Below are 11,109 nucleotides of genomic sequence, written 5' to 3' on the forward strand. Positions count from 1 at the left end.
TTTAGACTATAAAATATTGTATTATAAAGTTCACTTAAAATAGAATTTTAAATAACAGTCATAATACATGAAGACAAATTTCTATTTTTCACATTTATCATGATGTTTATATTTAATTTTGTTCGAAAACCATGATTCTATGACCAATAAATATAAAAAGTGATTATATCATGCTTTAGAGACCTAATGTTCTTAAGAACATAGTTGGAAACTTGCACTTGGGTTAGACATCTTCAGCAGCCAGAGTGATTGTTTAAAATCCTGAATCGGTTTGTGTTATCATTACTTAAAACCCTCCTAAGACTTCCCAGCATATTCAAAGCAAACTACAACATCTGGCTGGGGCCTTCAAGACCCTGCTTGATCTGGCTTCTGCCTTTATATCTGACCTCTCTTTTTACTGTTTAGAAAGCTTTATTCACAATGCTAAAAGCACTGCCAAACTCATGGCAGCACCACCCTGGTTGCCCCTATTCCTGGCGCTTTCCCTCCAGAACTTTTAGGAGCTGGCATTACCCCTTCTTTCAGAGGACCTTCCCTGTTCACCCAATCTGAAGTAGCCCCATCCCAACCAAGGCCTACAACATCATCGAGTTGCTCTTCTTTCCAAAGCAATTAACACTCCCCAAAAGGATCTTGTTTCTGTGTTTGTTCAGTTGTTTATGATTTGTATCTCCTAACAGGCTGGAAGTTTCAGGAGAGCCAGCATCAAGCCAGCCTTGATCACAGCTCTTTCTTCAGCATCTATCATGGACCCTGGCACCAGCTGAGTAGGTGATCAGTAACTATTGCTGTTGCTGTGATTTCAAAAATATACCAAACCAGTTTTCATGGCCCAGTGCTTAGAAGTTTTAAGTTCAAAATTGTAGCTATTTTTGACTGAAAATAAATCACATGGACATAGCTGAAAATTCAAATAGCGTAAGAGTGAGGCCCTTTGCCACACTTTCATACTTGTTGGGAGAGGACAGGCTGTTCTGTGGTCTTTTGGTCATCTATTACTTAATGCGACCACTTCTTACTATCTCATGATTCTGAGTGTTGGCAGAGCTCAGCTGGGCGTCTCTAATGTGGTTGCAGTCACAACCAGCAGTGGAGTCATCTGAAGACAGCTGATTTGGTTGCTAATGACAGCTCTCTCATCTGTCTGGCCAGAGAGGTTGGCAGTTAGCTAGAAGGAGAATTAGAGCTGGGCCTCCAGGTGGCTTAGGTTTCTCAGGGCATGGTGGCTACATTCTGAGAGGGAGCATTCAAAGCAAACATTCCATTGATCAAACAGTCACAGCCAGCCCAGATTCAAGGACAGGAGACAGAGACTCCAGCTTCCAATGAAAGGCGTGTCAAAAAATGTGTGGCCATCTTTAATCCACCGCATATTGTACCAAATAAACCTTCACACTTCAGTGGCTTAACATAACAAAGGCTGGTTTCTCAATACATCGCAATGTGAGGTAGACAATGCTGGGGTGCTCTTCTCCCCCAGCAGTACTCAGATCCAAGGGGCTTCCCGCCAGTATCTCCATCAAAGTTCTCAGATGAGAGAGAGGTTGGGAGTTAGGAGAGTGGGGAAAAGAGTCACACTGACACTTAATTGCCTTGGAGCCGAAGTGACACATTCCTCTGTCCCCATCCCCACTGGTGAGATCATATCACCTAGGAAGGTTGGGAAATGTAGCCTTCCCGTGTTCCCTGGAAAAGAAAGATGGGTGTAAACACATCATTGTTGCTGACACACACTAATTTCCCAGTCTCCTTCTCTAGAATAATCACCATTAATAATTCAGTGTGTATCCTTCCAGAAATATGTATGCATATACAAACATTTAAAAACATAAATGTAGCCCTAGCCGGTGTGGCTCAGTGGATAGAGCATCGGCCTGAGGACCAAAGGGTCCCGGGTATGATTCCAGTCAAGGGGCATGTACCTTGGCTGCAGGCTCCTCGCCGCCTGGGTCTTGGTCAGGGATCATGTAGGAGACAACCCATCGGTGTGTTTCTCTCACATCGATGTTTCTCTCTGTCTTTCCCTCTCTCTTCCACTCTCCCTAAAAAATCAATGGAAAAATATCTTCAGGTGAGGATTAACAACAACAAAAAACATAAATGTAGCATTTATACACTGTTGCACATGTTGCTTCTGTACATAACAATATATTTTCAAAATATCTTAGAGAACATTCCATATCAGAATAAATAGATCTACTTTATTCCTTTTATGCCTATAAAGCATTTCATTGTGTGGATGGACTATAGTTTACCTAATCAGTCCTCTATTGATAAACATTTAGACTATTTCTAATTATTTGCTCTTACTATGTGATATTACAGTCTTATACTTAGATCTCTGCTTAACTGTGTTAGTGAACGTGTAGGAAAATTTCAATAAATAGTATTTAGAATAATATATATATTCAGTGTTAACATATAACTCAGGGATATCCAATTAGAAAAGGTAGTAAAAATGAAGTCATTCACAACAGCAACTAAAACTAATCTATAACAATAAAAGCATAATATGCTAATTAGACCGGGACAGCGGAACGACCTTCCAGATGTCATTCTGGACATCCTTCCGGACGAAGCGGAGGCAGTGGGGGCAGAGGCAGAGGTGGTTAGGAGTGATTAGGCAGGCAGGCAAGCAGTTAGGGGCAATCAGGCAGGCAGGCAGCAGAGTGGTTAGGGCCAATCAGGCAGGCAGGCAAGTGAGCAGTTAGGAGCCAGCACTCCCGGATTACGAGGGGGACATCCAACTGCCAGTTTAGGACTGATTCTGCAAGGATCCCTGCGGGATCAGGCCTAAACTGGCAGTCAGACATCCCCCGAGGGGTCCCAGATTGCGAGAGGGTGCAGGACGGGCTGAGGGACCGCCCCGCCATGCATGAATTTTGTGCACCAGGCCTCTAGTATACTTAGGAATATACCCAAGGGGGGGGGAAAGTACAAATGAACAACACAAATTAACTTGAATGTTTGTATCATAATGTGATCAATTAAAATAACTGAAGGTTATAAAAGAATACCTAATGAAAGAGAATATATAACATGTTTGGTGTTGGGAAGACTAAAAATAAAATTGTAATTTACACAAATCATGAATTAAATATATACCAATTGATATCTTTTTTTGTGGAACTTGACAAGTTGTCTCTAAAATTCATCTCAAAAAGAATACTCAAGAAAAATGTTTTTAAGAATGAGGGAAAAACTATTATAATGAAAATGGTGTGCTGTTGAGTCAGAAATAAGCAAGACTCATAACAGAATAGAGACCAGAAGTACCCTCCTGTGGAGGAATTTAATTTATGATGAAGGTGGTATCTCAAAAGGCTGAATGTAGGACTACCATATGACCCAGCATTTCCACTCCTAGGTATATATCCACCAGAACGGAAAACAGGGCCTGCCCTGAGTGGCTCAGTTGGTTGAGCATTGTCCTGTGTACCAAGAGGTTGCTGGTTCACTTCCCGGTCAGGGCACATACCTGGGCATGTATGGAAAGCAACAGATCATTTCTCTCACATCAGTGTTTCTCTCTCCCTCCCTTCCTCTCTCTAAGCATGTCCTTGGGTCAGGATTAAAAAAAAAAAAATTGAAAGCAAGGACTCAGAAAGATATTTGCATACCCATGTTCATCATAACATTATTTACAATAGTCAAAAGATAGAAACAACTCAAATGATGAACAGATAAACAAAATGTGGTATATATGTACATATAATGGAATATTATTCAGCCACAAAAAGGAATGAAATTTAGATACATGCTACAATATATATGAAACTTAAAAACAAATTCTATGTGAAATAGGTCAGACAGACAATAAGACAAATATTATATGGTTTCACTTTATCAAATATATACAATAGGCATATTAATGGAAACAGAAAGTAAATTGAGGTTGTCAGGCGCTGGGAGGAGGGAGAAATGAGAAGTTATTGCTTAATTTTTACATAATTTCTGTTTGGGCTGATGAAAGAGTTTTGGAAATAGTAGTGATAGTTACATAACATTGTGAATACAATTAATGCCACTGAATTGTACACTTAAAAATGGTTAAGATGGCCATTTTATGTTATATATATTTTACCACCACATAACAAAAACTCATTCAAAAAAAAAGAGAAAGACACTATATAAAAAGTAAAAAGAGAAGCAATAACTGAGGAGAAAATACTTGGAACATATACAGTAGTCCCCCATCCACCATTTTGCTTTCCATGGCTTCAGTTACCCAAAAATATTAAATGAAAAGTTCCAGAAATAAACAACAATTCGTAAGTTTTAAATTACACACCCTCTGAGTAGTATGATAAATCTTGCACCTTCCTGCTCTTTCCCACCAGGATGTACATCATTCTTTGTCCAGGGTATCCATGCTGTATATGCTCCCCCCCATTAATTATTTAGTAGCTATCTTGGTTATCAGACCAACTGTCAAGGTATCACAGTGCTTATGTTCAAATAACCTTTATTTTCCTTAATAGTTTCCCCGAAGTACGAGAGTAATGATGGCAGCAATTTGGATATGCCAAAGAGAAGCCATAAACTTTATCATGGTTGTGTATGTATAGGAAAAAACATAGTATATTGTGAATTCAGTACTATCCAGGCATTCACTGGGGGTCTTGGATTGTATCCCCTCAGATAAGGGAAGACTACTGTATAGCCAATTAGTAAAATCCAGAAGATATAAAGAACTTCCACCAGCCAACTAAAGAACAGAAAACCCCTGTAAAAACGGACCATGACTTTTATCAAAAGAAATAAAACAATGCCCACAAAAATAAAACTATGCATTATTAGTGAAGTGCAAGTTAAAGTATGAATAAGAGGTCATTTTTTCACTCATCAGACTGGCAAAAATTAAGAAATTGAAGGCGAGCTGTCCCTCTCAGGAGCACACCCATACCTTTCTTCCCTCCCAGGCATGCATCTCCTCAACTCTAAGGCTCCCCACAAGACTTGCAACTAGGGGAGCAATAGGCAGCAGCAGCTCATCCCAGGCTTACCCCCTGAACCTATCCCCAAGGCCCTCTTTTCTGTGACTTGCCAGTGAGCCAACGCAGCCATACCTCAGCTCTCCTGTTGCCTCTTCTATCCCAAGACTTTCCATTTCACTGTTCCCAGCTTTAATAGACATACTCTCAAAATTAAAAATTAAAAAAAGAAATGGAATAATATTCAGAGTTGGTTAGGATGTGAGGAAGTGGAATCCATCATTCCTCCTGGTGGGAGTATAAATAGGTCTAACTTTTTGGGAGAGCACTTTGACTCTCTCTCTCTCTCTCTCTCTCTCTCTCTCTCTCTCTCTCACACACACACACACACACACACACACACACACACACACACACCCTTGGACTCAGCAGTTGCTCTGCAGTGTATGACAGGACAAATAGTTGCATATGTCATGGTACATCCACAAGATGGAATTCAATGAAATACAAAGGAGCTAGATCTGTGTGTCCTAACATTGGAAACATATGGCTGAAATACTTTCTAATATTTCTTGAAATCCAACACATTTATTTATTTTTGTTTCTTTTTAACATGTTTAGTTTTTGTTTCTAATTTATTATCTAAAAGGTTCAGACTGCTGTTTGCAAACAGTTTTCACAAATGACACCTGTGGGAGTGGGTTACCTTTTATTCCCGGTACATGAACAGCCAAAAGATATGATTATCACTTTTCTTTTTTCTTTTTCCTATTCATGCTTTGCAGTCTTGGTGACATCTGGATATGCTTTGTATCAGTTTTTAAAAAATTTTTTTTTAATTTTCATTTTATTAAGGCCTTACAGATGCTCACTAGATACCTTAACAGAAGTTTTTAATTGTCCAGAGAAATTACAGCTGCTTAAATAAAACCTAAAGTATTTGGCTTCCTTGGGTATTTCTGCCATATTGTTCCTACAGAGCTGCTGTTATTTTAATAATAGAGTAGCTGTTAAAACAATATTTTTTTCTTTTTAAAAAATAATTATTTATTGTTTAAAGTATTACATGTTCCTTTTAAATCCCCTAAACCCCGCCCCTGATCCTCCCCCAAGCCCTCACCACCCCATTGTCTGTGTCCATGGGCCATACATATACATATACAAGGTCCTTGGTTGATTACCTCCCACCCATCCACCCTCCCCCATTATTCTCAGATAAATGCAAGAATCTGAGGTCACAATCACATTGAGGCAAATTTACAGGTTTATTTTTTATGCTTTCTTTAATTAGTTATTTGTGTCTATAACCAGTGGTCCACCAAAGATTATAAATTAAATTATATAGAACTAAAAATTAGACAGCTTAAAAGTGTGAAATGGTTAAAATACTTAGGGTTTGAGGGAAATGAGTTCATCTGTCATTAATGGGGTCTTGGGACCCCTGGTCTTTCCTACATGCCACAGGCACTTACTATTCTGCACCCACCACGGGGAGAAACCTGTGATTTGGGCATTCTTCCATATGGGCCGATGTGAAAAATGCTTTGATATGGCAGAAAAGGGGAAGATGGACCCTTTTATTTCCTAGGTTAGGTCAAAGTTATAAGTGAATAAGAGAAACGCAGTCTTCTTTGGAAGATGAGATGTAGCAGAGTGGATGGGGGGTGAAGTAGCAAGAGGGTTCTTCACAAAGAAGTTAAAACCTCAAGATGTAGAAGTGTGTTTGGTTCCAGCCTGGAGAAAACCAGGCACAGCCCAAAGGAACTTCCTCCTACAGCACTCACCCTCCCTCCCTCCCTCCCAGCAGCAGAGAGACCACACATCCCCAAACACCCGCCTCCCCACAGAGCTCTTCAAGGGGAAGGCCTAGGCCAGTGATGGCGAACCCATGACACGCGTGTCAGCACTGACACGCGTAGCCATTTCTGATGACACGCGGCCGCTGAGGTTTATTAAATACAATTGTATATAACAATTATACATTTATGTTCTTTAAACTATAAATATTGCGAAATAATGTTTTTTCCTCAAAGGGACACACTACCCGAGTTATGCTCAGTTTTTTTTTTTTTAATTTCTTTATTGATTAAGGTGTCACATATTTGTCCTCATCCCCCCATTCCCATCCCACACCCCTCCCCACGGATGTCCCAACCCCCTGTTGAACTTAACCGTTGGATAGGCTCATATGCATGCACACAAGTCCTTTGGTTGATCTCTCCCCTCTCCCCCCAACCTCCCCTATCCTCCCTCTATGCTCAGTTTTTTGGTGAAGTTTGACACACCAAGCTCAAAAGGTTGTCCGTCACTGGCCCAGGCTCTGTGAAGGCAGATGGTGGTGAAATTCCTAAGGCACTAGAAGGGACTGGGGACTGGATGGGGAGGGATCCGGACGGGAAGGGCTTCAAGGGAGGAGGACCATGAGAGATACAGAGAAAGAAAGAGGAGACGGGTGGAATCTCCTCCGCAGCCTCCTCCTCGAGGCTCTGCCCTCTGGTTGAAGGGCCAAGGAAGGGGCAGAAAAATTCAGGTCCAGTTTCTACCTGTCCTTGCCCACTCCTCCTGCCCCCACCCCAGACTCCTCCCAACTCTCTAAGGTCTTAGGACACTGACGTATGTGAAAAAGTTGGTTCCGTGTGATGCAGTTTGAGGACAGTGGGTGAAGTGGCGCCTGGCCCAGGTGAGGAGTGTCCCCACTCATCTCACGGTCAGAGGTGGTCAGTGCCTAGTTCTTACTTGGAACACAGTAGTGAAGAGTGGTTGTAAGAGTGGTTGCTCTCCCCCTTACAAGCCCCCCCCCCCGAAAAAAAGTTCAGTTTTGAACACACTGAGTTTAAGGAACCTGTGAGTCAACCAGAAGGTGTCCCAGAGGCAGCAGAAAAGCCTGAGCTAGAAGCTGGGGAATCGTCAGCATATGGAGGAAAGTGAATTAGGTTATCTAAAGAGAGTATGTGGAGTGGCTGAACCTGGAGGGTACCAGTAGTCCAGACTGCTCCAGCCCAATCAGCCAAAGATCGCAGGGACAAACCCATAGTCCAGGTTTATTGATCCATTGCGATGAGGAAGACAACACACCAGAAGAACCATGTGCTGTCCCACTGAACGCAAAGGAAAAGTAAGTCATAGGACTTAAGAGAGGGGAAGGGTAGGCGATATTTATTATTTGTTTGTTTGTTTGTTTTTATTCTCAAGATTGTATTGTCACATAATAAAACAAAATATGAAGCTTAGCCCGGCGGGTGTGGCTCGGTGGTTGAGCATTGATTGACCCGTGAACCAGATTTCCCAGTCAGGGCACCTGCCCAGGTTTCGGGCTTGATCCCCCAGTAGGGGGCGTGCAGGAGGCAGCCAATTGATTCTCTCTCATTGACGTTTCTATCTCTCTCTCCCTCTCCCTTCCTCTCTCTGAAATCAATAAAAATATTTATTTTATTTTTATTATAAAAATATATTCTTTAGAAAAGAAAAAAAAAATGAAGCTTAGAACTGGATCACTTGGCGCTTTCTCTTCTTATCTCCCAGTTCAAAATGCTTGCATCTCTCAGTAGCCAGCATTCTCTTAGACCTGCAGTTGGGCTCACCACATTTAAGCCTCAGCACAATCTTTGTAGTTTTAGCCATTTTGCAGAAAATGGGCTTAGTCTGCCCACCATAGCCACTCTGCTTCCTGTCATGATGCCGCTTCCCCTGGGCAGAGAGAGTCCTTGCCCAGCTGGGTAACTTTGTGGGGCTGATGCTTGCCACACATCTTACAGGAAGTCCGGCAGGTTTTAGGAATGTTCACCATGTTTGCGAGAGTGCTATCAGCACGGAAAAGCTAGGTGACCTTTAAATAAAGCAGTATTTTGATGGCTCAAAGCAAATAGCTGTATGTAAAGAGGCCAACATCAGGTCTGGATGGCTAAGTGAACCTAGAGTACTGTTTGCCTGGAAAGAATAAAGTTAAGGTAAATGTGGCATATTATGTTCAGAAATCTTATCTGAATCTCTGTTCCTGGGTTGTAAGCTCTGTCTGCTTAGTGATTTAGATCCTCCAGGTTGGAGTTTCAGTCTTACTTATATAATTTCAAACAGCAAAGTTTCTGATAGTCTATGATTTTAGAAAACCAAGTTGTTCAGTGAGTAAGAAAGAAGTAGTCACTCAACAGATAGTGTGCTATGACATTTTAGCTGGAAAAATTTTACAGCTAAGGAATCTGCAAAGATTAATAGTGAGTAGGGCCTAATATATGGCCAGGGAAGATGGTTTGACTTGGGGTGGTGGGCACACAGTGCAATATACAGATCTTGTAAATAGAATTGTGCACTTGAAACCTATATGATCCTATTACCCAATGTCACCCCAATAAATTTAACAAAAATTTCAAAATAAAAGAGTAGTGAGTAGGCAGGAAGAAAACTGGAGTGTAAGTCTCACAAAGCAGGAAGATGATTGTTGGTGTTGAATGCCAAGAGGTCTAGTTTACTGCGACACTGTCCAATAGGGTAGGCACGAGCCACAGGTGGCTATTTAAATTTAATTAAAAGTGGTTAATTAAATTTAAATTATTTAAAGAATAAAGTTAACTAAATAAAGTATTTCTATTTCTCCATGGCACTTAGCCACATGTCAAGTGTTCGGTAGCCACAGACTAGTCCCTATTGTATTATTACAGATAGAGAACATTTCGATCACCCCAAAAACGTTCTATTCAACCCTCAGTAGGAGAACTGAGAGCCCTCGGCGATGTTGGTGCCTGTTGAGAGGAGTCTCCAAGAAGTTATGGGGGTGAAAGCCCTGAGGATGTGCACACTGGTAATGAGTAGTATTCTTTCTAAACTCGGCTCTAACAACACTCCTCTCCTCCTATGACAGCTACTGTGTATTACGTACCTTGAACACGCAAGCGGAAGACCAGAGCACGCAGTTCAACTGCTCTGACTCGTTTCTCCGCCAGCACAAACCCACTGCTGTCCCCAAACTCCATCTCCCGCCATGCCCCGGGACTTTCGCGTCTCTGTCTCTTGGGCTTCTGGGAAATGTAGTTTTTACAGCGTTCCAACGCCAAAAGGTTTTAGCCCTGAACTAAGGCTCCCACGAGGCAGTGCTTGGGCCATTCTGGTCTAATTCACCGCAGCCGCCATGTCTGCCGTCAGGGGGCGCCAGAATCGGCACCCGAGGTTTAGTGAACCGGTGACGGAGATGCTGGAGTCCCAGGAGAGGAGGTTAGAGACCGAGCTGTTGCTTCTTCCTGCCATTTCTCAGCTCGCCGCTGCTGCTGGGCTTTGGGGACGCCTCGGAGCTGACAGGGGCCCCAGGGAGCTCACTGCAGTACTTGCGGCCGCGGCCGACAGCGTGCAGCTTAAGGACATTTGGCAGCCCCGGCTGGAAGCGCAGGCGCAAATGCAGGACCTGGCGGCTTCTGTAAACACCAAAGGGCGCCTGCGCAAGCAGAGCGACCCGGGATGGACACCTGGGGGCGCCTTAGCCAAGATAACAGAATTAGTAACTGTCCGTCTTTTTTTGTTGTCCTCTCCTTATGGTTTGCAAAGCACAGCTTCCTTCATTGCCTTAGTTTGATCCTCACAGCAGCCCTGTTGTAGATTAGGCAACGGGTCAGAGAAAGTCACATAGCCAGAGTTCGAAGGACCAGAGATGGATGGTTCAGGATTCACAGACTCTAGCCCAGGCTCTGCCTCTGACTTACTGTGTGACCTTGGGTAATTCTGGTCCCTTGGGAACCTAAGCCTTCTCATTTGTAAATGGAAGTAGGTTGTTGGGAGGATCAAATCGGATGCAGGAGTGAAACTAAATTCCCAAGCAGTCTATAAAGGCAAAAGATTATTAGTCAGGTGATTGCTGATTGAGGGGCCCATTTCCTCTTCCTACAAATTGCAAAACCGAGGGCCTCAAAGGGGCAGGAGCTTGCCCTACAGGTCTCAGCAGTCTGTGAGCAAGGGCTACAGCCCAGCCCTCCTGCCTTTGGTCCTGGAGCCTTTCCCTGCACCAAGGATGAGTGTTATTGTTGAATACGGTTTTAGAGACACAGACTACTCTGAGGGCCTGGAGGAGACTCTAGTTCCAATCCTTCTACCCAACCTAAGTCTAATGGAAGAGGGCCCTGCTCTGTTGAGCTGGCTACAAGAAGCAGGAAACTAAGAAAGATCTGGAGAATCCTGGAGAAAGAGAACA

General features: G+C 42.7%; 1 long non-coding RNA gene across 1 annotated transcript; it reads right to left on the minus strand.

Annotated features, from left to right (window-relative positions):
- Positions 1-1,345: 1,345 nt before the first annotated feature.
- LOC129151141 (uncharacterized) lies at positions 1,346-10,124 on the minus strand. Its single transcript, XR_008557914.1, has 2 exons — positions 9,811-10,124; positions 1,346-1,689 (listed from the first exon to the last, which is right to left on the minus strand). It is a non-coding gene; the product is annotated as an uncharacterized LOC129151141 (long non-coding RNA).
- Positions 10,125-11,109: the final 985 nt, after the last annotated feature.

Source organism: Eptesicus fuscus, chromosome 13 (assembly GCF_027574615.1).
Source record: "Eptesicus fuscus isolate TK198812 chromosome 13, DD_ASM_mEF_20220401, whole genome shotgun sequence".
NCBI lineage: Eukaryota > Metazoa > Chordata > Mammalia > Chiroptera > Vespertilionidae > Eptesicus > Eptesicus fuscus.